This window comes from Phalangium opilio, unplaced genomic scaffold (assembly GCF_054372755.1).
Source record: "Phalangium opilio isolate 3A_F unplaced genomic scaffold, DU_Popi_V2 ptg000118l_1, whole genome shotgun sequence".
Taxonomy (NCBI): Eukaryota; Metazoa; Arthropoda; class Arachnida; order Opiliones; family Phalangiidae; genus Phalangium; species Phalangium opilio.
The window spans coordinates 1,073,975-1,099,170 of record NW_028324211.1 but is presented as its reverse complement, the minus strand read 5'-3'; the positions used below and the strand labels follow the sequence as shown (position 1 = coordinate 1,099,170).

At 42.2% G+C, this 25,196-nt stretch overlaps 1 long non-coding RNA gene and 53 other non-coding genes across 54 annotated transcripts; all 54 read left to right on the top strand.

Moving 5' to 3' along the window:
• Nucleotides 1-1,837: 1,837 nt before the first annotated feature.
• On the top strand, nt 1,838-2,283 carry LOC149623016 (uncharacterized). The gene is made up of 3 exons (XR_016374953.1): nt 1,838-1,988; nt 2,049-2,178; nt 2,240-2,283. It is a non-coding gene; the product is annotated as an uncharacterized LOC149623016 (long non-coding RNA).
• Nucleotides 2,284-4,096: 1,813 nt separating this feature from the next.
• Nucleotides 4,097-4,168, top strand: TRNAE-UUC (transfer RNA glutamic acid (anticodon UUC)). Its single transcript has one exon. It is a non-coding gene; the product is annotated as a tRNA-Glu (tRNA).
• Nucleotides 4,169-6,011: 1,843 nt separating this feature from the next.
• Nucleotides 6,012-6,083, top strand: TRNAE-UUC (transfer RNA glutamic acid (anticodon UUC)). Its single transcript has one exon. It is a non-coding gene; the product is annotated as a tRNA-Glu (tRNA).
• A 1,021-nt stretch (nt 6,084-7,104) lies between these two features.
• On the top strand, nt 7,105-7,176 carry TRNAE-UUC (transfer RNA glutamic acid (anticodon UUC)). Its single transcript has one exon. It is a non-coding gene; the product is annotated as a tRNA-Glu (tRNA).
• A 615-nt stretch (nt 7,177-7,791) lies between these two features.
• TRNAE-CUC (transfer RNA glutamic acid (anticodon CUC)) lies at nt 7,792-7,863 on the top strand. The gene has a single exon. It is a non-coding gene; the product is annotated as a tRNA-Glu (tRNA).
• A 202-nt stretch (nt 7,864-8,065) lies between these two features.
• Nucleotides 8,066-8,137, top strand: TRNAE-CUC (transfer RNA glutamic acid (anticodon CUC)). Its single transcript has one exon. It is a non-coding gene; the product is annotated as a tRNA-Glu (tRNA).
• A 201-nt stretch (nt 8,138-8,338) lies between these two features.
• TRNAE-UUC (transfer RNA glutamic acid (anticodon UUC)) lies at nt 8,339-8,410 on the top strand. The gene has a single exon. It is a non-coding gene; the product is annotated as a tRNA-Glu (tRNA).
• A 338-nt stretch (nt 8,411-8,748) lies between these two features.
• Nucleotides 8,749-8,820, top strand: TRNAE-CUC (transfer RNA glutamic acid (anticodon CUC)). The gene has a single exon. It is a non-coding gene; the product is annotated as a tRNA-Glu (tRNA).
• Nucleotides 8,821-9,160: 340 nt separating this feature from the next.
• On the top strand, nt 9,161-9,232 carry TRNAE-UUC (transfer RNA glutamic acid (anticodon UUC)). Its single transcript has one exon. It is a non-coding gene; the product is annotated as a tRNA-Glu (tRNA).
• A 1,022-nt stretch (nt 9,233-10,254) lies between these two features.
• Nucleotides 10,255-10,326, top strand: TRNAE-CUC (transfer RNA glutamic acid (anticodon CUC)). Its single transcript has one exon. It is a non-coding gene; the product is annotated as a tRNA-Glu (tRNA).
• Nucleotides 10,327-10,528: 202 nt separating this feature from the next.
• TRNAE-CUC (transfer RNA glutamic acid (anticodon CUC)) lies at nt 10,529-10,600 on the top strand. The gene has a single exon. It is a non-coding gene; the product is annotated as a tRNA-Glu (tRNA).
• A 750-nt stretch (nt 10,601-11,350) lies between these two features.
• TRNAE-CUC (transfer RNA glutamic acid (anticodon CUC)) lies at nt 11,351-11,422 on the top strand. The gene has a single exon. It is a non-coding gene; the product is annotated as a tRNA-Glu (tRNA).
• A 202-nt stretch (nt 11,423-11,624) lies between these two features.
• TRNAE-CUC (transfer RNA glutamic acid (anticodon CUC)) lies at nt 11,625-11,696 on the top strand. Its single transcript has one exon. It is a non-coding gene; the product is annotated as a tRNA-Glu (tRNA).
• Nucleotides 11,697-12,034: 338 nt separating this feature from the next.
• TRNAE-UUC (transfer RNA glutamic acid (anticodon UUC)) lies at nt 12,035-12,106 on the top strand. Its single transcript has one exon. It is a non-coding gene; the product is annotated as a tRNA-Glu (tRNA).
• Nucleotides 12,107-12,308: 202 nt separating this feature from the next.
• Nucleotides 12,309-12,380, top strand: TRNAE-CUC (transfer RNA glutamic acid (anticodon CUC)). The gene has a single exon. It is a non-coding gene; the product is annotated as a tRNA-Glu (tRNA).
• A 202-nt stretch (nt 12,381-12,582) lies between these two features.
• On the top strand, nt 12,583-12,654 carry TRNAE-CUC (transfer RNA glutamic acid (anticodon CUC)). The gene has a single exon. It is a non-coding gene; the product is annotated as a tRNA-Glu (tRNA).
• Nucleotides 12,655-12,856: 202 nt separating this feature from the next.
• Nucleotides 12,857-12,928, top strand: TRNAE-CUC (transfer RNA glutamic acid (anticodon CUC)). Its single transcript has one exon. It is a non-coding gene; the product is annotated as a tRNA-Glu (tRNA).
• Nucleotides 12,929-13,403: 475 nt separating this feature from the next.
• On the top strand, nt 13,404-13,475 carry TRNAE-CUC (transfer RNA glutamic acid (anticodon CUC)). The gene has a single exon. It is a non-coding gene; the product is annotated as a tRNA-Glu (tRNA).
• A 65-nt stretch (nt 13,476-13,540) lies between these two features.
• Nucleotides 13,541-13,612, top strand: TRNAE-CUC (transfer RNA glutamic acid (anticodon CUC)). The gene has a single exon. It is a non-coding gene; the product is annotated as a tRNA-Glu (tRNA).
• Nucleotides 13,613-13,677: 65 nt separating this feature from the next.
• Nucleotides 13,678-13,749, top strand: TRNAE-CUC (transfer RNA glutamic acid (anticodon CUC)). The gene has a single exon. It is a non-coding gene; the product is annotated as a tRNA-Glu (tRNA).
• Nucleotides 13,750-13,814: 65 nt separating this feature from the next.
• On the top strand, nt 13,815-13,886 carry TRNAE-CUC (transfer RNA glutamic acid (anticodon CUC)). The gene has a single exon. It is a non-coding gene; the product is annotated as a tRNA-Glu (tRNA).
• Nucleotides 13,887-14,087: 201 nt separating this feature from the next.
• Nucleotides 14,088-14,159, top strand: TRNAE-CUC (transfer RNA glutamic acid (anticodon CUC)). Its single transcript has one exon. It is a non-coding gene; the product is annotated as a tRNA-Glu (tRNA).
• Nucleotides 14,160-14,224: 65 nt separating this feature from the next.
• TRNAE-CUC (transfer RNA glutamic acid (anticodon CUC)) lies at nt 14,225-14,296 on the top strand. The gene has a single exon. It is a non-coding gene; the product is annotated as a tRNA-Glu (tRNA).
• A 65-nt stretch (nt 14,297-14,361) lies between these two features.
• TRNAE-CUC (transfer RNA glutamic acid (anticodon CUC)) lies at nt 14,362-14,433 on the top strand. Its single transcript has one exon. It is a non-coding gene; the product is annotated as a tRNA-Glu (tRNA).
• Nucleotides 14,434-14,498: 65 nt separating this feature from the next.
• On the top strand, nt 14,499-14,570 carry TRNAE-CUC (transfer RNA glutamic acid (anticodon CUC)). The gene has a single exon. It is a non-coding gene; the product is annotated as a tRNA-Glu (tRNA).
• A 1,023-nt stretch (nt 14,571-15,593) lies between these two features.
• On the top strand, nt 15,594-15,665 carry TRNAE-CUC (transfer RNA glutamic acid (anticodon CUC)). Its single transcript has one exon. It is a non-coding gene; the product is annotated as a tRNA-Glu (tRNA).
• A 202-nt stretch (nt 15,666-15,867) lies between these two features.
• TRNAE-CUC (transfer RNA glutamic acid (anticodon CUC)) lies at nt 15,868-15,939 on the top strand. Its single transcript has one exon. It is a non-coding gene; the product is annotated as a tRNA-Glu (tRNA).
• Nucleotides 15,940-16,825: 886 nt separating this feature from the next.
• Nucleotides 16,826-16,897, top strand: TRNAE-CUC (transfer RNA glutamic acid (anticodon CUC)). Its single transcript has one exon. It is a non-coding gene; the product is annotated as a tRNA-Glu (tRNA).
• Nucleotides 16,898-17,099: 202 nt separating this feature from the next.
• On the top strand, nt 17,100-17,171 carry TRNAE-CUC (transfer RNA glutamic acid (anticodon CUC)). Its single transcript has one exon. It is a non-coding gene; the product is annotated as a tRNA-Glu (tRNA).
• A 338-nt stretch (nt 17,172-17,509) lies between these two features.
• Nucleotides 17,510-17,581, top strand: TRNAE-UUC (transfer RNA glutamic acid (anticodon UUC)). The gene has a single exon. It is a non-coding gene; the product is annotated as a tRNA-Glu (tRNA).
• Nucleotides 17,582-17,783: 202 nt separating this feature from the next.
• Nucleotides 17,784-17,855, top strand: TRNAE-CUC (transfer RNA glutamic acid (anticodon CUC)). The gene has a single exon. It is a non-coding gene; the product is annotated as a tRNA-Glu (tRNA).
• Nucleotides 17,856-18,057: 202 nt separating this feature from the next.
• Nucleotides 18,058-18,129, top strand: TRNAE-CUC (transfer RNA glutamic acid (anticodon CUC)). The gene has a single exon. It is a non-coding gene; the product is annotated as a tRNA-Glu (tRNA).
• A 202-nt stretch (nt 18,130-18,331) lies between these two features.
• TRNAE-CUC (transfer RNA glutamic acid (anticodon CUC)) lies at nt 18,332-18,403 on the top strand. Its single transcript has one exon. It is a non-coding gene; the product is annotated as a tRNA-Glu (tRNA).
• A 202-nt stretch (nt 18,404-18,605) lies between these two features.
• TRNAE-CUC (transfer RNA glutamic acid (anticodon CUC)) lies at nt 18,606-18,677 on the top strand. Its single transcript has one exon. It is a non-coding gene; the product is annotated as a tRNA-Glu (tRNA).
• Nucleotides 18,678-18,741: 64 nt separating this feature from the next.
• On the top strand, nt 18,742-18,813 carry TRNAE-UUC (transfer RNA glutamic acid (anticodon UUC)). Its single transcript has one exon. It is a non-coding gene; the product is annotated as a tRNA-Glu (tRNA).
• Nucleotides 18,814-19,015: 202 nt separating this feature from the next.
• Nucleotides 19,016-19,087, top strand: TRNAE-CUC (transfer RNA glutamic acid (anticodon CUC)). Its single transcript has one exon. It is a non-coding gene; the product is annotated as a tRNA-Glu (tRNA).
• Nucleotides 19,088-19,289: 202 nt separating this feature from the next.
• Nucleotides 19,290-19,361, top strand: TRNAE-CUC (transfer RNA glutamic acid (anticodon CUC)). The gene has a single exon. It is a non-coding gene; the product is annotated as a tRNA-Glu (tRNA).
• A 202-nt stretch (nt 19,362-19,563) lies between these two features.
• Nucleotides 19,564-19,635, top strand: TRNAE-CUC (transfer RNA glutamic acid (anticodon CUC)). The gene has a single exon. It is a non-coding gene; the product is annotated as a tRNA-Glu (tRNA).
• A 202-nt stretch (nt 19,636-19,837) lies between these two features.
• On the top strand, nt 19,838-19,909 carry TRNAE-UUC (transfer RNA glutamic acid (anticodon UUC)). Its single transcript has one exon. It is a non-coding gene; the product is annotated as a tRNA-Glu (tRNA).
• Nucleotides 19,910-19,973: 64 nt separating this feature from the next.
• Nucleotides 19,974-20,045, top strand: TRNAE-CUC (transfer RNA glutamic acid (anticodon CUC)). The gene has a single exon. It is a non-coding gene; the product is annotated as a tRNA-Glu (tRNA).
• A 202-nt stretch (nt 20,046-20,247) lies between these two features.
• TRNAE-CUC (transfer RNA glutamic acid (anticodon CUC)) lies at nt 20,248-20,319 on the top strand. The gene has a single exon. It is a non-coding gene; the product is annotated as a tRNA-Glu (tRNA).
• Nucleotides 20,320-20,932: 613 nt separating this feature from the next.
• On the top strand, nt 20,933-21,004 carry TRNAE-CUC (transfer RNA glutamic acid (anticodon CUC)). Its single transcript has one exon. It is a non-coding gene; the product is annotated as a tRNA-Glu (tRNA).
• A 65-nt stretch (nt 21,005-21,069) lies between these two features.
• Nucleotides 21,070-21,141, top strand: TRNAE-CUC (transfer RNA glutamic acid (anticodon CUC)). Its single transcript has one exon. It is a non-coding gene; the product is annotated as a tRNA-Glu (tRNA).
• A 202-nt stretch (nt 21,142-21,343) lies between these two features.
• TRNAE-CUC (transfer RNA glutamic acid (anticodon CUC)) lies at nt 21,344-21,415 on the top strand. Its single transcript has one exon. It is a non-coding gene; the product is annotated as a tRNA-Glu (tRNA).
• A 338-nt stretch (nt 21,416-21,753) lies between these two features.
• TRNAE-UUC (transfer RNA glutamic acid (anticodon UUC)) lies at nt 21,754-21,825 on the top strand. The gene has a single exon. It is a non-coding gene; the product is annotated as a tRNA-Glu (tRNA).
• A 203-nt stretch (nt 21,826-22,028) lies between these two features.
• TRNAE-CUC (transfer RNA glutamic acid (anticodon CUC)) lies at nt 22,029-22,100 on the top strand. The gene has a single exon. It is a non-coding gene; the product is annotated as a tRNA-Glu (tRNA).
• A 202-nt stretch (nt 22,101-22,302) lies between these two features.
• On the top strand, nt 22,303-22,374 carry TRNAE-CUC (transfer RNA glutamic acid (anticodon CUC)). The gene has a single exon. It is a non-coding gene; the product is annotated as a tRNA-Glu (tRNA).
• Nucleotides 22,375-22,987: 613 nt separating this feature from the next.
• On the top strand, nt 22,988-23,059 carry TRNAE-CUC (transfer RNA glutamic acid (anticodon CUC)). The gene has a single exon. It is a non-coding gene; the product is annotated as a tRNA-Glu (tRNA).
• Nucleotides 23,060-23,124: 65 nt separating this feature from the next.
• TRNAE-CUC (transfer RNA glutamic acid (anticodon CUC)) lies at nt 23,125-23,196 on the top strand. The gene has a single exon. It is a non-coding gene; the product is annotated as a tRNA-Glu (tRNA).
• Nucleotides 23,197-23,809: 613 nt separating this feature from the next.
• On the top strand, nt 23,810-23,881 carry TRNAE-CUC (transfer RNA glutamic acid (anticodon CUC)). Its single transcript has one exon. It is a non-coding gene; the product is annotated as a tRNA-Glu (tRNA).
• A 65-nt stretch (nt 23,882-23,946) lies between these two features.
• TRNAE-CUC (transfer RNA glutamic acid (anticodon CUC)) lies at nt 23,947-24,018 on the top strand. Its single transcript has one exon. It is a non-coding gene; the product is annotated as a tRNA-Glu (tRNA).
• A 338-nt stretch (nt 24,019-24,356) lies between these two features.
• TRNAE-UUC (transfer RNA glutamic acid (anticodon UUC)) lies at nt 24,357-24,428 on the top strand. The gene has a single exon. It is a non-coding gene; the product is annotated as a tRNA-Glu (tRNA).
• A 203-nt stretch (nt 24,429-24,631) lies between these two features.
• On the top strand, nt 24,632-24,703 carry TRNAE-CUC (transfer RNA glutamic acid (anticodon CUC)). Its single transcript has one exon. It is a non-coding gene; the product is annotated as a tRNA-Glu (tRNA).
• A 202-nt stretch (nt 24,704-24,905) lies between these two features.
• Nucleotides 24,906-24,977, top strand: TRNAE-CUC (transfer RNA glutamic acid (anticodon CUC)). Its single transcript has one exon. It is a non-coding gene; the product is annotated as a tRNA-Glu (tRNA).
• Nucleotides 24,978-25,196: the final 219 nt, after the last annotated feature.

Below are 25,196 nucleotides of genomic sequence, written 5' to 3'. Positions count from 1 at the left end.
TATTACTAACCTAACATAACGAACCCAAACCTAACCTAACATAACAGAAAAGTTTTGAAAAAGGCATATTATTTGAGAAGTCAATGAAGGTATAAAACATCAATATTTTGGAAAAGGCGTAACATTGTTAAATGATTTATAAAATATTACTAACCTAACTTAACCAAACCAAACCTAACCAAACATAACAGTAATGTTTTGGAAAAGGCATATTATTTGAGAAGTCAATGAAGCTAAACATAAATATTTTAGAAAAGGCGTAGAATAGTTAAATGATTTATAAAACATTATTAGCCTAACCTAACCTAACCTAACTTACAATTTCCTTCTCTGGGTTTGAACCCGAGCCTCTGAATTAAAAGCCTGATATTCTACCATGCTGCTGCGGTGATTCGAAATCCTCACAGAAATTTAATTAACTAATTCTTTCAAATAAATTCCCATTCAGCAGAAACCCGCCATTGGGCTGGAAATTTAAATATATTCTTCATAAAAAACCAAAAAGCGGTTTCGGTCGAATGGGATTCGGTCCAATGGGATAATACCTCTTCTGCACATTCGGTATTCCGACCACGGTTCGCTCCGATAACGGACCCCCCTTTAACGGCTATGAGTTTTCGGATTTCGCGAAGGAAATGGGTTTTACACATCGTCGCGTAACTCCTCTCTGGCCACAAGCTAATGGTCTAGTCGAAAGAATGAACAGAACCTTGAAGAAATCGCTCCAAACGTCTTCAATCGAACGATCTAAATGGCAAGACACCTTGAATACATTTCAACTAAACTACCGCGCAACACCACACTCGTCAACAAACTTTGCACCAGCGACGGTGATGTTTGGTCGTGATTTACAATGCAAGTTACCTCAATCTCCAAAACATATCGAAATACCGCCCAACAATATTCAAGAAAACGACGCCGCAGCTAAGGCGAAAATGAAATACCACGTTGATAAACGTTTCATTATACATGCGACACCTTTCTCAATAGGCGATTCAGTATTAGTCCAGACCCGAAAGAAAGGCAAACTTTATCCGACATATGATCCAGGGATTATGGTAGTCACGAAAATAAAAGGTTCAATGATTACAGCTACTAATAACCATCGCACGATAACGCGTAACCAAAGCTTCTACAAGTCGTATAAAGGAGTATCCGCTCAGCGTTGGAGTCAATCTAACAAGGACACTCCCGTGCCTCTGCCACAACCGACCACGACCTTGCCCAGCCAAGAGATGCGTCCAAGGGATGTTCCTATAACAGATAGCACAGATCCTATCAACCCTTCTCGAGAGATTCCTCCCGAATCAAATCTTGATCCACCTATCCGAGAACGTCGCTATCCTCAGCGGGAACATCGACGTCCCCCTCGTTACTTGATAGATGAAATGTGACATTTCTACAATTCCTGAACATTTAACCATTTGGACTTTTATTTTGTTTTCGCGTTACCTTAAGTTAAAATCTAATAAATAAATAAAAATCCCAAGGGGAGGATTGTAGCATTTTCAATCAGTAAAATTAAAACACCCGCCAAAAGCAATAACATAGGTACTATACCGCCATCTAGGCAAAGATATGTAAAATAAAAGAAATTGTAAGGTCCAAGCCCGAGGAAAATATTTTAGTCAGTCATCGTCACTGCGTGACTCCCGGTCGTCTGCAATCTCAATTTCTCAAAAAAAGTATTAAAATGGCGTTGACATTGAAAAATCGACAGTTGTTGTGGGTTTTATATTTGTGGCAAATATATACTAAAAAAAGATGGTGTCATGAATATTGGGTACAGCCATTAATTGAAAGCAGAAAATTTAAAGGGAGTTATCACATCCTACAGCTTGGAAGTGATGTAAACTTCTGGTTATATTTTCGTATGACCAAGGCCCACTTTGCTAAATTGCTTTCTATGGTTGAGATGTCAATTATGAAAAAAATACTCGATTTAGGGAGGCTGTTAGCCCCGAAGAGAGGCTCTCCGTTACTCTGAGGTAAATGTTTTTGCACGTTTTAATTTATGCTTTGATTTTTAATGAATAGAAAATTTGTAGATATTTAGCGTCTGGTGAAAGCATTCGATCCTTATTTTTTAAATATCGCCTTGGACACAGCACAATTAGAAAAATTATTAAGGAAACTTGCGAAAGTATCTGGGTAAATCTTCACGAAATCTATATGCCAGTAAGTAATTTATGGTTGAAAATTTAGGGCCCCCTGTCTTATAACTTGGTATTTTCTTTAGGCTCCTGACAAAAGTCATTGGCAAAGTATAGCTGATAAATTTTTTTAATTTAATTTTATAATTTCTTCTGCAAGCCTAATATAATGAACCAATTAATTTCCTTTGATTTGAGTTTGTGCTTCAAGGTACAAAACTTTACTTGAATATTGATTTTAAGTTATAGACTGACTATTTAAGTTTAAAACCTGACTGACTTACTGTCAGTAATTAATGATCAACGCGCAGCCCAAACCACTTTACCCAGAAGGCTGAAAATTTGCATAGACCTTATATTCTTAGAAAAAAAGGTAGATTTTCCAATCCAAAGCTTGCGGCCCAATATCCTATACACCGGTCTTATGGTTTTTTGGCTTCAATTTGCCGCCATTTTTATTATCAGGTGCCCCTAGAGCACCCAGAAGGCCCGGGTTCAGTTCCCGGTATCGGAGGTCAATTTTCTGTATTCTTTATTAAGAAACGATACTAGGAACTCAATCGATAAAACTCAAGCAGATCCGATATGGTCTAGTGGCTAGGATATCTGGCTTCACCCAGAAGGCACTTGTTCAATTCCCGGAATCTGAGGTCAGTTTTCTAAAATCTTTATTATGAAACGATAGAAGAAGCTCAATGGTGAAAACTCAAGCAGATCCGATATGGTCTAGTGGCTAGGATATCTGTCTTTCACCCAGAAGGCCTGGGTTCAACTCCCGGTATCGGAGGTCAATTTTCTAAATTTTTTATTAAGAAACGATACTAGGAACTCAATTGTTAGAACCCGAGTAGATCCGATATGGTCTAGTGGCTAGGATATCTGGCTTAACCCAGAAGGCCCGGGTTAAATTCCCGGTATCGGAGGTCAGATTTCTAAAAAAATTATTAATCAACGATACTAGGAGCTCAATTGTGCAAATCAAACGGAACCGATATGGTCTAGTGGCTAGGATACCTGGCTCTCACCCAGAAGGCCCGGGTTCAATTCCCGGTATCTGAGGTCAGTTTTCTAAAATCTTTATTATGAAACGATAGAAGAAGCTCAATGGTGAAAACTCAAGCAGGTCCGATATGGTCTAGTGGCTAGGATATCTAGCTTTCACCCAGAAGGCCCGGGTTCGATTTCCAGTATCTGAGGTCAGTTTTCTAAAATCTTTATTATGAAACGATACAAGAAGCTCAATAGTGGAAACCCAAGCAGATCCGATATGGTCTAGTGGATAGGCAAGCTGGCTTTCACACAGAAGGCCCGGGTTAAGTTCCCGGTATCGGAGGTCAATTTTCTAAATTCTTTATTAAGAAACGATACTAGGAACTCAATCGTTAAAACTCAAGCAGATCCGATATGGTCTAGTGGCTAGGATATCTGGCTTCACCCAGAAGGCACTTGTTCAATTCCCGGTATCTGAGGTCAGTTTTATAAAATCTTTATTATGAAACGATAGAAGAAGCTCAATGGTGAAAACTCAAGCAGGTCCGATATAGTCTAGAGGCTAGGATATCTGGCTTAACCCAGAAGGCCCAGGTTCAATTTCCGGTATCTGAGGTCAGTTTTCTAAAATCTTTATTATGAAACGATACAAGAAGCTCAATAGTGGAAACTCAAGCAGATCCGATATGGTCTAGTGGATAGGCAAGCTTGCTTTCACACAGAAGGCCCGGGTTCAGTTCCCGGTATCGGAGGTCAATTTTCTAAATTCTTTATTAAGAAACGATACTAGGAACTCAATCGTTAAAACTCAAGCAGATCCGATATGGTCTAGTGGCTAGGATATCTGGCTTCACCGAGAAGGCACTTGTTCAATTCCCGGTATCTGAGGTCAGTTTTCTAAAATCTTTATTATGAAACGATAGAAGAAGCTCAATGGTGAAAACTCAAGGAGATCCGATATGGTCTAGTGGCTAGGATATCTGGCTTTCACCCAGAAGGCCTGGGTTCAATTCCCGGTATCGGAGGTCAATTTTCTAAATTTTTTAATTAAGAAACGATACTAGGAACTCAATTGTTAGAAACCGAGTAGATCCGATATGGTCTAGTGGCTAGGATATCTAGCTTTAACCCAGAAGGCCCGGGTTCAATTCCCGGTATCTGAGGTCAGTTTTCTAAAATCTTTATTATGAAACGATAGAAGAAGCTCAATGGTGAAAACCTGAGCAGATCCGATATGGTCTAGGAGCTAGGATATCTGGCTTAACCCAGAAGGCCCGGGTTCGATTTCCAGTATCTGAGGTCAGTTTTCTAAAATCTTTATTATGAAACGATACAAGAAGCTCAATAGTGGAAACCCAAGCAGGTCCGATATGGTCTAGTGGATAGGCAAGCTGGCTTTCACACAGAAGGCCCGGGTTAAGTTCCCGGTATCGGAGGTCAATTTTCTAAATTCTTTATTAAGTAACGATACTAGGAACTCAATCGTTAAAACTCAAGCAGATCCGATATGGTCTAGTGGCTAGGATATCTGGCTTCACCCAGAAGGCACTTGTTCAATTCCCGGTATCTGAGGTCAGTTTTATAAAATCTTTATTATGAAACGATAGAAGAAGCTCAATGGTGAAAACTCAAGCAGGTCCGATATAGTCTAGAGGCTAGGATATCTGGCTTAACCCAGAAGGCCCAGGTTAAATTTCCGGTATCTGAGGTCAGTTTTCTAAAATCTTTATTATGAAACGATACAAGAAGCTCAATAGTGGAAACCCAAGCAGATCCGATATGGTCTAGTGGATAGGCAAGCTGGCTTTCACACAGAAGGCCCGGGTTCAGTTCCCGGTATCGGAGGTCAATTTTCTAAATTCTTTATTAAGAAACGATACTAGGAACTCAATCGTTAAAACTCAAGCAGATCCGATATGGTCTAGTGGCTAGGATATCTGGCTTCACCGAGAAGGCACTTGTTCAATTCCCGGCATCTGAGGTCAGTTTTCTAAAATCTTTATTATGAAACGATAGAAGAAGCTCAATGGTGAAAACTCAAGCAGGTCCGATATAGTCTAGGGGCTAGGATATCTGGCTTAACCCAGAAGGCCCGGGTTCAATTTCCGGTATCTGAGTTCAGTTTTCTAAAATCTTTATTATGAAACGATACAAGAAGCTCAATAGTGGAAACCCAAGCAGATCCGATATGGTCTAGTGGATAGGCAAGCTGGCTTTCACACAGAAGGCCCGGGTTCAGTTCCCAGTATCGGAGGTCAATTTTCTAAATTCTTTATTAAGAAACGATACTAGGAACTCAATCGTTAAAACTCAAGCAGATCCGATATGGTCTAGTGGCTAGGATATCTGGCTTCACCGAGAAGGCACTTGTTCAATTCCCGGTATCTGAGGTCAGTTTTCTAAAATCTTTATTATGAAACGATAGAAGAAGCTCAATGGTGAAAACTCAAGCAGATCGAATATGGTCTAGTGGCTAGGATATCTGGCTTTCACCCAGAAGGCCTGGGTTCAATTCCCGGTATCTGAGGTCAATTTTCTAAATTTTTTAATTAAGAAACGATACTAGGAACTCAATTGTTAGAAACCGAGTAGATCCGATATGGTCTAGTGGCTAGGATATCTGGCTTAACCCAGAAGGCCCGGGTTAAATTCCCGGTATCGGAGGTCAGATTTCCAATTTTTTTTTATTAAGAAACGATACTAGGAACTCAATTGTTAAAACCCAAGCAGATCCGATATGATCTAGTGGCTAGGATATCTGGCTCTCACCCAAAAGGCACTTGTTCAATTCCCGGTATCTGAGGTCAGTTTTCTAAAATCTTTATTATGAAACGATATAAGAAGCTCAATGGTGAAAACTCAAGCAGATCCGATATGGTCTAGTGGCTAGGATATCTGGCTTTCACCCAGAAGGCCCAGGTTCAATTCCCGGTATCGGAGGTCAGTTTTCTAAATTTTTTTATTAAGAAACGATACTAGGAACTCAATTGTTAAAACCCAAGCAGATCCTGTATGGTCTAGTGGCTAGGATATCTGGCTTCACCCAGAAGGCCCGGGTTAAATTCCCGGTATCGGAGGTCAGTTTTCTAAAATCTTTATTATGAAACGATAGAAGAAGCTCAATGGTGAAAACCTGAGCAGATCCGATATGGTCTAGGAGCTAGGATATCTGGCTTAACCCAGAAGGCCCGGGTTCGATTTCCAGTATCTGAGGTCAGTTTTCTAAAATCTTTATTATGAAACGATACAAGAAGCTCAATAGTGGAAACCCAAGCAGATCCGATATGGTCTAGTGGATAGGCAAGCTGGCTTTCACACAGAAGGCCCGGGTTAAGTTCCCGGTATCGGAGGTCAATTTTCTAAATTCTTTATTAAGAAACGATACTAGGAACTCAATTGTTAAAACCCAAGCAGATCCGATATGATCTAGTGGCTAGGATATCTGGCTCTCACCCAAAAGGCACTTGTTCAATTCCCGGTATCTGAGGTCAGTTTTCTAAAATCTTTATTATGAAACAATAGAAGAAGCTCAATGGTGAAAACTCAAGCAGGTCCGATATAGTCTAGGGGCTAGGATATCTGGCTTAACCCAGAAGGCCCGGGTTCAATTTCCGGTATCTGAGTTCAGTTTTCTAAAATCTTTATTATGAAACGATACAAGAAGCTCAATAGTGGAAACCCAAGCAGATCCGATATGGTCTAGTGGATAGGCAAGCTGGCTTTCACACAGAAGGCCCGGGTTAAGTTCCCGGTATCGGAGGTCAATTTTCTAAATTCTTTATTAAGAAACGATACTAGGAACTCAATCGTTAAAACTCAAGCAGATCCGATATGGTCTAGTGGCTAGGATATCTGGCTTCACCGAGAAGGCACTTGTTCAATTCCCGGTATCTGAGGTCAGTTTTCTAAAATCTTTATTATGAAACGATAGAAGAAGCTCAATGGTGAAACCTCAAGCAGATCCGATATGGTCTAGTGGCTAGGATATCTGGCTTTCACCCAGAAGGCCTGGGTTCAATTCCCGGTATCGGAGGTCAATTTTCTAAATTTTTTAATTAAGAAACGATACTAGGAACTCAATTGTTAGAAACCGAGTAGATCCGATATGGTCTAGTGGCTAGGATATCTGGCTTAACCCAGAAGGCCCGGGTTAAATTCCCGGTATCGGAGGTCAGATTTCCAATTTTTTTTTATTAAGAAACGATACTAGGAACTCAATTGTTAAAACCCAAGCAGATCCGATATGATCTAGTGGCTAGGATATCTGGCTCTCACCCAAAAGGCACTTGTTCAATTCCCGGTATCTGAGGTCAGTTTTCTAAAATCTTTATTATGAAACGATATAAGAAGCTCAATGGTGAAAACTCAAGCAGATCCGATATGGTCTAGTGGCTAGGATATCTGGCTTTCACCCAGTAGGCCTGGGTTCAATTCCCGGTATCGGAGGTCAATTTTCTAAATTTTTTTATTAAGAAACGATACTAGGAACTCAATTGTTAGAACCCGAGTAGATCCGATATGGTCTAGTGGCTAGGATATCTGGCTTAACCCAGAAGGCCCGGGTTCAATTCCCGGTATCGGAGGTCAGTTTTCTAAAAACTTTATTATGAAACGATAGAAGAAGCTCAATGGTGAAAACTCAAGCAGATCCGATATGGTCTAGTGGCTAGGATATCTGGCTCTCACCCAGAAGGCCCGGGTTCAATTCCCGGTATCGGAGGTCAGTTTTCTAAAAACTTTATTAGTCAACGATACTATGAGCTCAATTGTGAGAAACCAAATAGATCCGATATGGTCTATTGGCTAGGATATCTGGCCTTCACCCAGAAGGCCCGGGTACAATTTCCGGTATCGGAGGTCAGTTTTCTAAAATCTTTATTATGAAACGATAGAAGAAGCTCAATGGTGAAAATTCAAGCAGATCCGATATGGTCTAGTGGCTAGGATATCTGGCTCTCACCCAGAAGGCCCGGGTTCAATTCCCGGTATCGGAGGTCAGTTTTCTAAAAACTTTATTAGTCAACGATACTATGAGCTCAATTGTGAAAAACCAAATAGATCCGATATGGTCTATTGGCCAGGATATCTGGCTTTCACCCAGAAGGCCCGGGTTCAATTCCCGGTATCTGAGGTCAGTTTTCTAAAATCTTTATTATGAAACGATAGAGGAAGCTCAATGGTGAAACTCATGCACATCCGATATGGTCTAGTGGCTAGGATATCTGGCTTTCACCCAGAAGGCCCGGGTTCAATTCCCGGTATCTGAGGTCAGTTTTCTAAAATCTTTATTATGAAACGATACAAGAAGCTCAATAGTGGAAACCCCGTCAGATCCGATATGGTCTAGTGGATAGGCAAGCTGGCTTTCACCCAGAAGGCCCGGGTTCAGTTCCCGGTATCGGAGGTCAATTTTCTAAATTCTTTATTAAGAAACGATGCTAGGAACTCAATTGTTAGAACCCGAGTAGATCCGATATGGTCTAGTGGCTAGGATATCTGGCTTCACCCAGAAGGCACTTGTTCAATTCCCGGTATCTGAGGTCAGTTTTTTAAAATCTTTATTATGAAACGATAGAAGAAGCTCAATGGTGAAAACTCAAGCAGATCCGATATGGTCTAGTGGCTAGGATATCTGGCTCTCACCCAGAAGGCCCGGGTTCAATTCCCGGTATCGGAGGTCAATTTTCTAAATTTTTTAATTAAGAAACGATACTAGGAACTCAATTGTTAGAAACCGAGTAGATCCGATATGGTCTAGTGGCCAGGATATCTGGCTTAACCCAGAAGGCCCGGGTTAAATTCCCGGTATCGGAGGTCAGATTTCCAATTTTTTTTATTAAGAAACGATACTAGGAACTCAATTGTTAAAACCCAAGCAGATCCGATATGATCTAGTGGCTAGGATATCTGGCTCTCACCCAAAAGGCACTTGTTCAATTCCCGGTATCTGAGGTCAGTTTTCTAAAATCTTTATTATGAAACGATATAAGAAGCTCAATGGTGAAAACTCAAGCAGATCCGATATGGTCTAGTGGCTAGGATATCTGGCTTTCACCCAGAAGGCCCAGGTTCAATTCCCGGTATCGGAGGTCAGTTTTCTAAATTTTTTTATTAAGAAACGATACTAGGAACTCAATTGTTAAAACCCAAGCAGATCCTGTATGGTCTAGTGGCTAGGATATCTGGCTTCACCCAGAAGGCCCGGGTTAAATTCCCGGTATCGGAGGTCAGATTTCTAAAAAATTTATTAATCAACGATACTAGGAGCTCAATTGTGACAAACCAAACGGATCCGATATGGTCTAGTGGCTAGGATATCTGGCTCTCACCCAGAAGGCCCGGGTTCAATTCCCGGAATCTGATGTCAGTTTTCTAAAATCTTTATTATGAAACGATAGAAGAAGCTCAATGGTGAAAACCCGAGCAGATCCGATATGGTCTTGCGGCTAGGATATCTGGCTTAACCCAGAAGGCCCGGGTTCAATTTCCGGTATCTGAGGTCAGTTTTCTTAAATCTTTATTATGAAACGATACAAGAAGCTCAATAGTGGAAACCCAAGCAGATCCGATATGGTCAAGTGGATAGGCAAGCTGGCTTTCACCCAGAAGGCCCGGGTTCAGTTCCCGGTATAGGAGGTCAGTTTTCTAAATTCTTTATTAAGAAACGATACTAGGAACTCTATCGTTAAAACTCAAGCAGATCCGATATGGTTTAGTGGCTAGGATATCTGGCTTCACCCAGAAGGCACTTGTTCAATTCCCGGTATCTGAGGTCAGTTTTCTAAAATCTTTATTATGAAACGATAGAAGAAGCTCAATGGTGAAAACTCAAGCAGATCCGATATGGTCTAGTGGCTAGGATATCTGGCTTTCACCCAGTAGGCCTGGGTTCAATTCCCGGTATCGGAGGTCAATTTTCTAAATTTTTTTATTAAGAAACGATACTAGGAACTCAATTGTTAGAACCCGAGTAGATCCGATATGGTCTAGTGGCTAGGATATCTGGCTTAACCCAGAAGGCCCGGGTTCAATTCCCGGTATCGGAGGTCAGTTTTCTAAAAACTTTATTATGAAACGATAGAAGAAGCTCAATGGTGAAAACTCAAGCAGATCCGATATGGTCTAGAGGCTAGGATATCTGGCTCTCACCCAGAAGGCCCGGGTTCAATTCCCGGTATCGGAGGTCAGTTTTCTAAAAACTTCATTAGTCAACGATACTATGAGCTCAATTGTGAGAAACCAAATAGATCCGATATGGTCTATTGGCTAGGATATCTGGCCTTCACCCAGAAGGCCCGGGTACAATTTCCGGTATCGGAGGTCAGTTTTCTAAAATCTTTATTATGAAACGATAGAAGAAGCTCAATGGTGAAAACTCAAGCAAATCCGATATGGTCTAGTGGCTAGGATATCTGGCTCTCACCCAGAAGGCCCGGGTTCAATTCCCGGTATCGGAGGTCAGTTTTCTAAAAACTTTATTAGTCAACGATACTATGAGCTCAATTGTGAAAAACCAAATAGATCCGATATGGTCTATTGGCTAGGATATCTGGCCTTCACCCAGAAGGCCCGGGTACAATTTCCGGTATCGGAGGTCAGTTTTCTAAAATCTTTATTATGAAACGATAGAAGAAACTCAATGGTGAAAACTCAAGCAGATCCGATATAGTCTAGTTGCCAGGATATCTGGCTTTCACCCAGAAGGCCCGGGTTCAATTCCCGGTATCTGAGGTCAGTTTTCTAAAATCTTTATTATGAAACGATACAAGAAGCTCAATAGTGGAAACCCCGTCAGATCCGATATGGTCTAGTGGATAGGCAAGCTGGCTTTCACCCAGAAGGCCCGGGTTCAGTTCCCGGTATCGGAGGTCAATTTTCTAAATTCTTTATTAAGAAACGATGCTAGGAACTCAATTTTTAGAACCCGAGTAGATCCGATATGGTCTAGTGGCTAGGATATCTGGCTCTCACCCAGAAGGCCTGGGTTCAATTTCCGGTAGCGGAGGTCAGTTTTCTAAAAACTTTATTAGTCAACGATACTATGAGCTCAATTGTGAGAAACCAAATAGATCCGATATGGTCTATTGGCTAGGATATCTGGCCTTCACCCAGAAGGCCCGGGTACAATTTCCGGTATCGGAGGTCAGTTTTCTAAAATCTTTATTATGAAACGATAGAAGAAGCTCAATGGTGAAAACTCAAGCAGATCCGATATGGTCTAGTGGCTAGGATATCTGGCTCTCACTCAGAAGGCCCGGGTTCAATTCCCGGTATCGGAGGTCAGTTTTCTAAAAATTTTATTAGTCAACGATACTATGAGCTCAATTGTGAGAAACCAAATTGATCCGATATGGTCTATTGGCTAGGATATCTGGCCTTCACCCAGAAGGCCCGGGTACAATTTCCGGTATCGGAGGTCAGTTTTCTAAAATCTTTATTATGAAACGATAGAAGAAGCTCAATGGTGAAAACTCAAGCAGATCCGATATGGTCTAGTGGTTAGGATATCTGGCTCTCACCAAGAAGGCCCGGGTTCAATTCCCGGTATCGGAGGTCAGTTTTCTAAAAACTTTATTAGTCAACGATACTATGAGCTCAATTGTGAAAAACCAAATAGATCCGATATGGTCTATTGGCTAGGATATCTGGCCTTCACCCAGAAGGCCCGGGTACAATTTCCGGTATCGGAGGTCAGTTTTCTAAAATCTTTATTATGAAACGATAGAAGAAACTGAATGGTGAAAACTCAAGCAGATCCGATATAGTCTAGTTGCCAGGATATCTGGCTTTCACCCAGAAGGCCCGGGTTCAATTCCCGGTATCTGAGGTCAGTTTTCTAAAATCTTTATTATGAAACGATAGAAGAAGCTCAATGGTGAAACTCAAGCAGATCCGATATGGTCTAGTGGCCAGGATATCTGGCTTTCACCCAGAAGGCCCGGGTTCAATTCCCGGTATCTGAGGTCAGTTTTCTAAAATCTTTATTATGAAACGATACAAGAAGCTCAATAGTGGAAACCCCGTCAGATCCGATATGGTCTAGTGGATAGGCAAGCTGGCTTTCACCCAGAAGGCCCGGGTTCAGTTCCCGGTATCGGAGGTCAATTTTCTAAATTCTTTATTAAGAAACGATACTAGGAACTCAATTGTTAGAACCCGAGTAGATCCGATATGGTCTAGTGGCTAGGATATCTGGCTCTCACCCAGAAGGCCCGGGTTCAATTCCCGGTATCGGAGGTCAGTTTTCTAAAAACTTTATTAGTCAACGATACTATGAGCTCAATTGTGAGAAACCAAATAGATCCGATATGGTCTATTGGCTAGGATATCTGGCCTTCACCCAGAAGGCCCGGGTACAATTTCCGGTATCGGAGGTCAGTTTTCTAAAATCTTTATTATGAAACGATAGAAGAAGCTCAATGGTGAAAACTCAAGCAGATCCGATATGGTCTAGTGGCTAGGATATCTGGCTCTCACCCAGAAGGCCCGGGTTCAATTCCCGGTATCGGAGGTCAGTTTTCTAAAAATTTTATTAGTCAACGATACTATGAGCTCAATTGTGAGAAACCAAATTGATCCGATATGGTCTATTGGCTAGGATATCTGGCCTTCACCCAGAAAGCCCGGGTACAATTTCCGGTATCGGAGGTCAGTTTTCTAAAATCTTTATTATGAAACGATAGAAGAAGCTCAATGGTGAAAACTCAAGCAGATCCGATATGGTCTAGTGGCTAGGATATCTGGCTCTCACCCAGAAGGCCCGGGTTCAATTCCCGGTATCGGAGGTCAGTTTTCTAAAAACTTTATTAGTCAACGATACTATGAGCTCAATTGTGAAAAACCAAATAGATCCGATATGGTCTATTGGCTAGGATATCTGGCCTTCACCCAGAAGGCCCGGGTACAATTTCCGGTATCGGAGGTCAGTTTTCTAAAATCTTTATTATGAAACGATAGAAGAAACTCAATGGTGAAAACTCAAGCAGATCCGATATAGTCTAGTGGCCAGGATATCTGGCTTTCACCCAGAAGGCCCGGGTTCAATTCCCGGTATCTGAGGTCAGTTTTCTAAAATCTTTATTATGAAACGATAGAAGAAGCTCAATGGTGAAACTCAAGCAGATCCGATATGGTCTAGTGGATAGGCAAGCTGGCTTTCACCCAGAAGGCCCGGGTTCAGTTCCCGGTATCGGAGGTCAATTTTCTAAATTCTTTATTAGTCAACGATACTATGAGCTCAATTGTGAGAAACCAAATAGATCCGATATGGTCTAGTGGCTAGGATATCTGGCTCTCACCCAGAAGGCCCGGGTTCAATTCCCGGTATCTGAGGTCAGTTTTTTAAAATCTTTATTATGAAACGATAGAAGAAGCTCAATGGTGAAAACTCAAGCAGATCCGATATGGTCTAGTGGCTAGGATATCTGGCTCTCACCCAGAAGGCCCGGGTTCAATTCCCGGTATCGGAGGTCAGTTTTCTAAAAACTTTATTAGTCAACGATACTATGAGCTCAATTGTGAGAAACCAAATAGATCCGATATGGTCTAGTGGCTAGGATATCTGGCTCTCACCCAGAAGGCCCGGGTTCAATTCCCGGTATCTGAGGTCAGTTTTTTAAAATCTTTATTATGAAACGATAGAAGAAGCTCAATGGTGAAAACTCAAGCAGATCCGATATGGTCTAGTGGCTAGGATATCTGGCTCTCACCCAGAAGGCCCGGGTTCAATTCCCGGTATCTGAGGTCAGTTTTCTAAAATCTTTATTATGAAACGATAGAAGAAGCTCAATGGTGAAACTCAAGCAGATCCGATATGGTCTAGTGGATAGGCAAGCTGGCTTTCACCCAGAAGGCCCGGGTTCAGTTCCCGGTATCGGAGGTCAATTTTCTAAATTCTTTATTAGTCAACGATACTATGAGCTCAATTGTGAGAAACCAAATAGATCCGATATGGTCTAGTGGCTAGGATATCTGGCTCTCACCCAGAAGGCCCGGGTTCAATTCCCGGTATCTGAGGTCAGTTTTTTAAAATCTTTATTATGAAACGATAGAAGAAGCTCAATGGTGAAAACTCAAGCAGATCCGATATGGTCTAGTGGCTAGGATATCTGGCTCTCACCCAGAAGGCCCGGGTTCAATTCCCGGTATCGGAGGTCAGTTTTCTAAAAACTTTATTAGTCAACGATACTATGAGCTCAATTGTGAGAAACCAAATAGATCCGATATGGTCTAGTGGCTAGGATATCTGGCTCTCACCCAGAAGGCCCGGGTTCAATTCCCGGTATCTGAGGTCAGTTTTTTAAAATCTTTATTATGAAACGATAGAAGAAGCTCAATGGTGAAAACTCAAGCAGATCCGATATGGTCTAGTGGCTAGGATATCTGGCTCTCACCCAGAAGGCCCGGGTTCAATTCCCGGTATCGGAGGTCAGTTTTCTAAAATCTTTATTATGAAACGATAGAAGAAGCTCAATAGTGAAAACTCAAGCAGATCCGATATGGTCTAGTGGCTAGGATATCTAGCTTTCACCCAGAAGGCCCGGGTTCAATTCCCGGTATCTGAGGTCAGTTTTCTAAAATCTTTATTATGAAACGATAGAAGAAGCTCAATGGTGAAAACCCGAGTAGATCCGATATGGTCTAGTGGATAGGCAAGCTTGTTTTCACCCAGAAGGCCCGGGTTCAGTTCCCGGTATCGGAGGTCAATTTTCTAAATTCTTTATTAAGAAACGATACTAGGAACTCAATCGTTAAAACTCAAGCAGATCCGATATGGTTTAGTGGCTAGGATATCTGGCTTCACCCAGAAGGCACTTGTTCAATTCCCGGTATCTGAGGTCAGTTTTCTAAAATCTTTATTATGAAACGATAGAAGAAGCTCAATGGTGAAAACTCAAGCAGATCCGATATGGTCTAGTGGCTAGGATATCTGGCTTTCACCCAGTAGGCCTGGGTTCAATTCCCGGTATCGGAGGTCGATTTTCTAAATTTTTTTATTAAGAAACGATACTAGGAACTCAATTGTTAGAACCCGAGTAGATCCGATATGGTCTAGTGGCTAGGATATCTGGCTTAACCCAGAAGGCCCGGGATCAATTCCCGGTATCGGAGGTCAGTTTTCTAAAATCTTTATTATGAAACGATAGAAGAAGCTCAATGGTGAAAACTCAAGCAGATCCGATATGGTCTAGTGGCTAGGATATCTGGCGTTCACCCAGTAGGCCTGGGTTCAATTCCCGGTATCGGAGGTCAATTTTCTAAATTTTTTTATTAAGAAACGATACTAGGAACTCAATTGTTAGAACCCGAGTAGATCCGATATGGTCTAGTGGCTAGGATATCTGGCTTAACCCAGAAGGCCCGGGTTCAATTCCCGGTATCGGAGGTCAGTTTTCTAAAAACTTTATTATGAAACGATAGAAGAAGCTCAATGGTGAAAACTCAAGCAGATCCGATATGGTCTAGTGGCTAGGATATCTGGCTCTCACCCAGAAGGCCCGGGTTCAATTCCCGGTATCGGAGGTCAGTTTTCTAAAAACTTTATTAGTCAACGATACTATGAGCTCAATTGTGAGAAACCAAATAGATCCGATATGGTCTATTGGCTAGGATATCTGGCCTTCACCCAGAAGGCCCGGGTACAATTTCCGGTATCGGAGGTCAGTTTTCTAAAATCTTTATTATGAAACGATAGAAGAAGCTCAATGGTGAAAACTCAAGCAGATCCGATATGGTCTAGTGGCTAGGATATCTGGCTCTCACCCAAAAGGCCCGGGTTCAATTCCCGGTATCGGAGGTCAGTTTTCTAAAAACTTTATTAGTCAACGATACTATGAGCTCAATTGTGAAAAACCAAATAGATCCGATATGGTCTATTGGCTAGGATATCTGGCCTTCACCCAGAAGGCCCGGGTACAATTTCCGGTATCGGAGGTCAGTTTTCTAAAATCTTTATTATGAAACGATAGAAGAAACTCAATGGTGAAAACTCAAGCAGATCCGATATAGTCTAGTGGCCAGGATATCTGGCTTTCACCCAGAAGGCCCGGGTTCAATTCCCGGTATCTGAGGTCAGTTTTCTAAAATCTTTATTATGAAACGATAGAAGAAGCTCAATGGTGAAACTCAAGCAGATCCGATATGGTGTAGTGGCTAGGATATCTGGCTTTCACCCAGAAGGCCCGGGTTCAATTCCCGGTATCTGAGGTCAGTTTTCTAAAATCTTTATTATGAAACGATACAAGAAGCTCAATAGTGGAAACCCCGTCAGATCCGATATGGTCTAGTGGATAGGCAAGCTGGCTTTCACCCAGAAGGCCCGGGTTCAGTTCCCGGTATCGGAGGTCAATTTTCTAAATTCTTTATTAAGAAACGATGCTAGGAACTCAATTTTTAGAACCCGAGTAGATCCGATATGGTCTAGTGGCTAGGATATCTGGCTCTCACCCAGAAGGCCCGGGTTCAATTTCCGGTAGCGGAGGTCAGTTTTCTAAAAACTTTATTAGTCAACGATACTATGAGCTCAATTGTGAGAAACCAAATAGATCCGATATGGTCTATTGGCTAGGATATCTGGCCTTCACCCAGAAGGCCCGGGTACAATTTCCGGTATCGGAGGTCAGTTTTCTAAAATCTTTATTATGAAACGATAGAAGAAGCTCAATGGTGAAAACTCAAGCAGATCCGATATGGTCTAGTGGCTAGGATATCTGGCTCTCACCCAGAAGGCCCGGGTTCAATTCCCGGTATCGGAGGTCAGTTTTCTAAAAATTTTATTAGTCAACGATACTATGAGCTCAATTGTGAGAAACCAAATTGATCCGATATGGTCTATTGGCTAGGATATCTGGCCTTCACCCAGAAGGCCCGGGTACAATTTCCGGTATCGGAGGTCAGTTTTCTAAAATCTTTATTATGAAACGATAGAAGAAGCTCAATGGTGAAAACTCAAGCAGATCCGATATGGTCTAGTGGTTAGGATATCTGGCTCTCACCCAGAAGGCCCGGGTTCAATTCCCGGTATCGGAGGTCAGTTTTCTAAAAACTTTATTAGTCAACGATACTATGAGCTCAATTGTGAAAAACCAAATAGATCCGATATGGTCTATTGGCTAGGATATCTGGCCTTCACCCAGAAGGCCCGGGTACAATTTCCGGTATCGGAGGTCAGTTTTCTAAAATCTTTATTATGAAACGATAGAAGAAACTCAATGGTGAAAACTCAAGCAGATCCGATATAGTCTAGTGGCCAGGATATCTGGCTTTCACCCAGAAGGCCCGGGTTCAATTCCCGGTATCTGAGGTCAGTTTTCTAAAATCTTTATTATGAAACGATAGAAGAAGCTCAATGGTGAAACTCAAGCAGATCCGATATGGTCTAGTGGCCAGGATATCTGGCTTTCACCCAGAAGGCCCGGGTTCAATTCCCGGTATCTGAGGTCAGTTTTCTAAAATCTTTATTATGAAACGATACAAGAAGCTCAATAGTGGAAACCCCGTCAGATCCGATATGGTCTAGTGGATAGGCAAGCTGGCTTTCACCCAGAAGGCCCGGGTTCAGTTCCCGGTATCGGAGGTCAATTTTCTAAATTCTTTATTAAGAAACGATACTAGGAACTCAATTGTTAGAACCCGAGTAGATCCGATATGGTCTAGTGGCTAGGATATCTGGCTCTCACCCAGAAGGCCCGGGTTCAATTCCCGGTATCGGAGGTCGGTTTTCTAAAAACTTTATTAGTCAACGATACTATGAGCTCAATTGTGAGAAACCAAATAGATCCGATATGGTCTATTGGCTAGGATATCTGGCCTTCACCCAGAAGGCCCGGGTACAATTTCCGGTATCGGAGGTCAGTTTTCTAAAATCTTTATTATGAAACGATAGAAGAAGCTCAATGGTGAAAACTCAAGCAGATCCGATATAGTCTAGTGGCTAGGATATCTGGCTCTCACCCAGAAGGCCCGGGTTCAATTCCCGGTATCGGAGGTCAGTTTTCTAAAAATTTTATTAGTCAACGATACTATGAGCTCAATTGTGAGAAACCAAATTGATCCGATATGGTCTATTGGCTAGGATATCTGGCCTTCACCCAGAAAGCCCGGGTACAATTTCCGGTATCGGAGGTCAGTTTTCTAAAATCTTTATTATGAAACGATAGAAGAAGCTCAATGGTGAAAACTCAAGCAGATCCGATATGGTCTAGTGGCTAGGATATCTGGCTCTCACCCAGAAGGCCCGGGTTCAATTCCCGGTATCGGAGGTCAGTTTTCTAAAAACTTTATTAGTCAACGATACTATGAGCTCAATTGTGAGAAACCAAATTGATCCGATATGGTCTATTGGCTAGGATATCTGGCCTTCACCCAGAAGGCCCGGGTACAATTTCCGGTATCGGAGGTCAGTTTTCTAAAATCTTTATTATGAAACGATAGAAGAAGCTCAATGGTGAAAACTCAAGCAGATCCGATATGGTCTAGTGGCTAGGATATCTGGCTCTCACCCAGAAGGCCCGGGTTCAATTCCCGGTATCTGAGGTCAGTTTTCTAAAATCTTTATTATGAAACGATAGAAGAAGCTCAATGGTGAAACTCAAGCAGATCCGATATGGTCTAGTGGCTAGGATATCTGGCTTTCACCCAGAAGGCCCGGGTTCAATTCCCGGTATCTGAGGTCAGTTTTCTAAAATCTTTATTATGAAACGATACAAGAAGCTCAATAGTGGAAACCCAAGCAGATCCGATATGGTCTAGTGGATAGGCAAGCTGGCTTTCACCCAGAAGGCCCGGGTTCAGTTCCCGGTATCGGAGATCAATTTTCTAAATTCTTTATTAAGAAACGATACTAGGAACTCAATTGTTAGAACCCGAGTAGATCCGATATGGTCTAGTGGCTAGGATATCTGGCTCTCACCCAGAAGGCCCGGGTTCAATTCCCGGTATCGGAGGTCAGTTTTCTAAAAACTTTATTAGTCAACGATACTATGAGCTCAATTGTGAGAAACCAAATAGATCCGATATGGTCTATTGGCTAGGATATCTGGCCTTCACCCAGAAGGCCCGGGTACAATTTCCGGTATCGGAGGTCAGTTTTCTAAAATCTTTATTATGAAACGATAGAAGAAGCTCAATGGTGAAAACTCAAGCAGATCCGATATGGTCTAGTGGCTAGGATATCTGGCTCTCACCCAGAAGGCCCGGGTTCAATTCCCGGTATCGGAGGTCAGTTTTCTAAAAATTTTATTAGTCAACGATACTATGAGCTCAATTGTGAGAAACCAAATTGATCCGATATGGTCTATTGGCTAGGATATCTGGCCTTCACCCAGAAGGCCCGGGTACAATTTCCGGTTTCGGAGGTCAGTTTTCTAAAATCTTTATTATGAAACGATAGAAGAAGCTCAATGGTGAAAACTCAAGCAGATCCGATATGGTCTAGTGGCTAGGATATCTGGCTCTCACCCAGAAGGCCTGGGTTCAATTCCCGGTATCGGAGGTCAGTTTTCTAAAAACTTTATTAGTCAACGATACTATGAGCTCAATTGTGAAAAACCAAATAGATCCGATATGGTCTATTGGCTAGGATATCTGGCCTTCACCCAGAAGGCCCGGGTACAATTTCCGGTATCGGAGGTCAGTTTTCTAAAATCTTTATTATGAAACCATAGAAGAAACTCAATGGTGAAAACTCAAGCAGATCCGATATGGTCTAGTGGCTAGGATATCTGGCTTTCACCCAGAAGGCCCGGGTTCAATTCCCGGTATCTGAGGTCAGTTTTCTAAAATCTTTATTATGAAACGATAGAAGAAGCTCAATGGTGAAACTCAAGCAGATCCGATATGGTCTAGTGGCTAGGATATCTGGCTCTCACCCAGAAGGCCCGGGTTCAATTCCCGGTATCGGAGGTCAGTTTTCTAAAAACTTTATTAGTCAACGATACTATGAGCTCAATTGTGAGAAACCAAATAGATCCGATATGGTCTATTGGCTAGGATATCTGGCCTTCACCCAGAAGGCCCGGGTACAATTTCCGGTATCGGAGGTCAGTTTTCTAAAATCTTTATTATGAAACGATAGAAGAAGCTCAATGGTGAAAACTCAAGCAGATCCGATATGGTCTAGTGGCTAGGATATCTGGCTCTCACCCAGAAGGCCCGGGTTCAATTCCCGGTATCGGAGGTCAGTTTTCTAAAAATTTTATTAGTCAACGATACTATGAGCTCAATTGTGAGAAACCAAATTGATCCGATATGGTCTATTGGCTAGGATATCTGGCCTTCACCCACAAGGCCCGGGTACAATTTCCGGTATCGGAGGTCAGTTTTCTAAAATCTTTATTATGAAACGATAGAAGAAACTCAATGGTGAAAACTCAAGCAGATCCGATATAGTCTAGTGGCCAGGATATCTGGCTTAACCCAGAAGGCCCGGGTTCAATTCCCGGTATCTGAGGTCAGTTTTCTAAAATCTTTATTATTAAACGATAGAAGAAGCTCAATGGTGAAAACTCAAGCAGATCCGATATGGTCTAGTGGCTAGGATATCTGGCTTTCACACAAAAGGCCCGGGTTCAATTCCCGATATCGGAGGTCAGTTTTCTAAATTGTTTTATTAAGAAACGATACTAGGAACTCAATTGTTAGAACCCGAGCAGATCCGATATGCTCTAGTGGCTAGGATATCTGGCTTTCACCCAGAAGGCCCGGGTACAATTTCCGGTATCGGAGGTCAGTTTTCCAAAATCTTTATTATGAAACGATAGAAGAAGCTCAATGGTGAAAACTCAAGCAGATCCGATATGGTCTAGTGGCTAGGATATCTGGCTCTCACCCAGAAGGCCCGGGTTCAATTCCCGGTATCTGAGGTCAGTTTTTTAAAATCTTTATTATGAAACGATAGAAGAAGCTCAATGGTGAAAACTCAAGCAGATCCGATATGGTCTAGTGGCTAGGATATCTGGCTCTCACCCAGAAGGCCCGGGTTCAATTCCCGGTATCGGAGGTCAGTTTTCTAAAAACTTTATTAGTCAACGATACTATGAGCTCAATTGTGAAAAACCAAATAGATCCGATATGGTCTATTGGCTAGGATATCTGGCCTTCACCCAGAAGGCCCGGGTACAATTTCCGGTATCGGAGGTCAGTTTTCTAAAATCTTTATTATGAAACGATAGAAGAAGCTCAATGGTGAAAACTCAAGCAGATCCGATATGGTCTAGTGGCTAGGATATCTGGCTCTCACCCAGAAGGGCCGGGTTCAATTCCCGGTATCGGAGGTCAGTTTTCTAAAAACTTTATTAGTCAACGATACTATGAGCTCAATTGTGAAAAACCAAATAGATCCGATATGGTCTATTGGCTAGGATATCTGGCCTTCACCCAGAAGGCCCGGGTACAATTTCCGGTATCGGAGGTCAGTTTTCTAAAATCTTTATTATGAAACCATAGAAGAAACTCAATGGTGAAAACTCAAGCAGATCCGATATAGTCTAGTGGCCAGGATATCTGGCTTTCACCCAGAAGGCCCGGGTTCAATTCCCGGTATCTGAGGTCAGTTTTCTAAAATCTTTATTATGAAACGATAGAAGAAGCTCAATGGTGAAACTCAAGCAGATCCGATATGGTCTAGTGGCTAGGATATCTGGCTTTCACCCAGAAGGCCCGGGTTCAATTCCCGGTATCTGAGGTCAGTTTTCTAAAATCTTTATTATGAAACGATACAAGAAGCTCAATAGTGGAAACCCAAGCAGATCCGATATGGTCTAGTGGATAGGCAAGCTGGCTTTCACCCAGAAGGCCCGGGTTCAGTTCCCGGTATCGGAGGTCAATTTTCTAAATTCTTTATTAAGAAACGATACTAAAAAACTCAATTGTTAGAACCCGAGTAGATCCGATATGGTCTAGTGGCTAGGATATCTGGCTCTCACCCAGAAGGCCCGGGTTCAATTCCCGGTATCGGAGGTCAGTTTTCTAAAAACTTTATTAGTCAACGATACTATGAGCTCAATTGTGAGAAACCAAATAGATCCGATATGGTCTATTGGCTAGGATATCTGGCCTTCACCCAGAAGGCCCGGGTACAATTTCCGGTATCGGAGGTCAGTTTTCTAAAATCTTTATTATGAAACGATAGAAGAAGCTCAATGGTGAAAACTCAAGCAGATCCGATATGGTCTAGTGGCTAGGATATCTGGCTCTCACCCAGAAGGCCCGGGTTCAATTCCCGGTATCGGAGGTCAGTTTTCTAAAAATTTTATTAGTCAACGATACTATGAGCTCAATTGTGAGAAACCAAATTGATCCGATATGGTCTATTGGCTAGGATATCTGGCCTTCACCCAGAAGGCCCGGGTACAATTTCCGGTATCGGAGGTCAGTTTTCTAAAATCTTTATTATGAAACGATAGAAGAAACTCAATGGTGAAAACTCAAGCAGATCCGATATAGTCAAGTGGCCAGGATATCTGGCTTAACCCAGATGGCCCGGGTTCAATTCCCGGTATCTGAGGTCAGTTTTCTAAAATCTTTATTATTAAACGATAGAAGAAGCTCAATGGTGAAAACTCAAGCAGATCCGATATGGTCTAGTGGCTAGGATATCTGGCTTTCACCCAAAAGGCCCGGGTTCAATTCCCGATATCGGAGGTCAGTTTTCTAAATTGTTTTATTAAGAAACGATACTAGGAACTCAATTGTTAGAACCCGAGCAGATCCGATATGCTCTAGTGGCTAGGATATCTGGCCTTCACCCAGAAGGCCCGGGTACAATTTCCGGTATCGGAGGTCAGTTTTCCAAAATCTTTATTATGAAACGATAGAAGAAGCTCAATGGTGAAAACTCAAGCAGATCCGATATGGTCTAGTGGCTAGGATATCTGGCTCTCACCCAGAAGGCCCGGGTTCAATTCCCGGTATCTGAGGTCAGTTTTTTAAAATCTTTATTATGAAACGATAGAAGAAGCTCAATGGTGAAAACTCAAGCAGATCCGATATGGTCTAGTGGCTAGGATATCTGGCTCTCACCCAGAAGGCCCGGGTTCAATTCCCGGTATCGGAGGTCAGTTTTCTAAAAATTTCATAAGTCAACGATACTATGAGCTCAATTGTGAGAAACCAAATTGATCCGATATGGTCTATTGGCTAGGATATCTGGCCTTCACCCAGAAGGCTCGGGTACAATTTCCGGTATCGGAGGTCAGTTTTCTAAAATCTTTATTATGAAACGATAGAAGAAACTCAATGGTGAAAACTCAAGCAGATCCGATATAGTCTAGTGGCCAGGATATCTGGCTTAACCCAGAAGGCCCGGGTTCAATTCCCGGTATCTGAGGTCAGTTTTCTAAAATCTTTATTATTAAACGATAGAAGAAGCTCAATGGTGAAAACTCAAGCAGATCCGATATGGTCTAGTGGCTAGGATATCTGGCTTTCACCCAAAAGGCCCGGGTTCAATTCCCGATATCGGAGGTCAGTTTTCTAAGTTGTTTTATTAAGAAACGATACTAGGAACTCAATTGTTAGAACCCGAGCAGATCCGATATGCTCTAGTGGCTAGGATATCTGGCCTTCACCCAGAAGGCCCGGGTACAATTTCCGGTATTGGAGGTCAGTTTTCCAAAATCTTTATTATGAAACGATAGAAGAAGCTCAATGGTGAAAACTCAAGCAGATCCGATATGGTCTAGTGGCTAGGATATCTGGCTCTCACCCAGAAGGCCCGGGTTCAATTCCCGGTATCTGAGGTCAGTTTTTTAAAATCTTTATTATGAAACGATAGAAGAAGCTCAATGGTGAAAACTCAAGCAGATCCGATATGGTCTAGTGGCTAGGATATCTGGCTCTCACCCAGAAGGCCCGGGTTCAATTCCCGGTATCGGAGGTCAGTTTTCTAAAAATTTCATTAGTCAACGATACTATGAGCTCAATTGTGAAAAACCAAATAGATCCGATATGGTCTATTGGCTAGGATATCTGGCCTTCACCCAGAAGGCCCGGGTACAATTTCCGGTATCGGAGGTCAGTTTTCTAAAATCTTTATTATGAAACCATAGAAGAAACTCAATGGTGAAAACTCAAGCAGATCCGATATAGTCTAGTGGCCAGGATATCTGGCTTTCACCCAGAAGGCCCGGGTTCAATTCCCGGTATCTGAGGTCAGTTTTCTAAAATCTTTATTATGAAACGATAGAAGAAGCTCAATGGTGAAACTCAAGCAGATCCGATATGGTCTAGTGGCTAGGATATCTGGCTTTCACCCAGAAGGCCCGGGTTCAATTCCCGGTATCTGAGGTCAGTTTTCTAAAATCTTTATTATGAAACGATACAAGAAGCTCAATAGTGGAAACCCAAGCAGATCCGATATGGTCTAGTGGATAGGCAAGCTGGCTTTCACCCAGAAGGCCCGGGTTCAGTTCCCGGTATCGGAGGTCAATTTTCTAAATTCTTTATTAAGAAACGATACTAAAAAACTCAATTGTTAGAACCCGAGTAGATCCGATATGGTCTAGTGGCTAGGATATCTGGCTCTCACCCAGAAGGCCCGGGTTCAATTCCCGGTATCGGAGGTCAGTTTTCTAAAAACTTTATTAGTCAACGATACTATGAGCTCAATTGTGAGAAACCAAATAGATCCGATATGGTCTATTGGCTAGGATATCTGGCCTTCACCCAGAAGGCCCGGGTACAATTTCCGGTATCGGAGGTCAGTTTTCTAAAATCTTTATTATGAAACGATAGAAGAAGCTCAATGGTGAAAACTCAAGCAGATCCGATATGGTCTAGTGGCTAGGATATCTGGCTCTCACCCAGAAGGCCCGGGTTCAATTCCCGGTATCGGAGGTCAGTTTTCTAAAAATTTTATTAGTCAACGATACTATGAGCTCAATTGTGAGAAACCAAATTGATCCGATATGGTCTATTGGCTAGGATATCTGGCCTTCACCCAGAAGGCCCGGGTACAATTTCCGGTATCGGAGGTCAGTTTTCTAAAATCTTTATTATGAAACGATAGAAGAAACTCAATGGTGAAAACTCAAGCAGATCCGATATAGTCAAGTG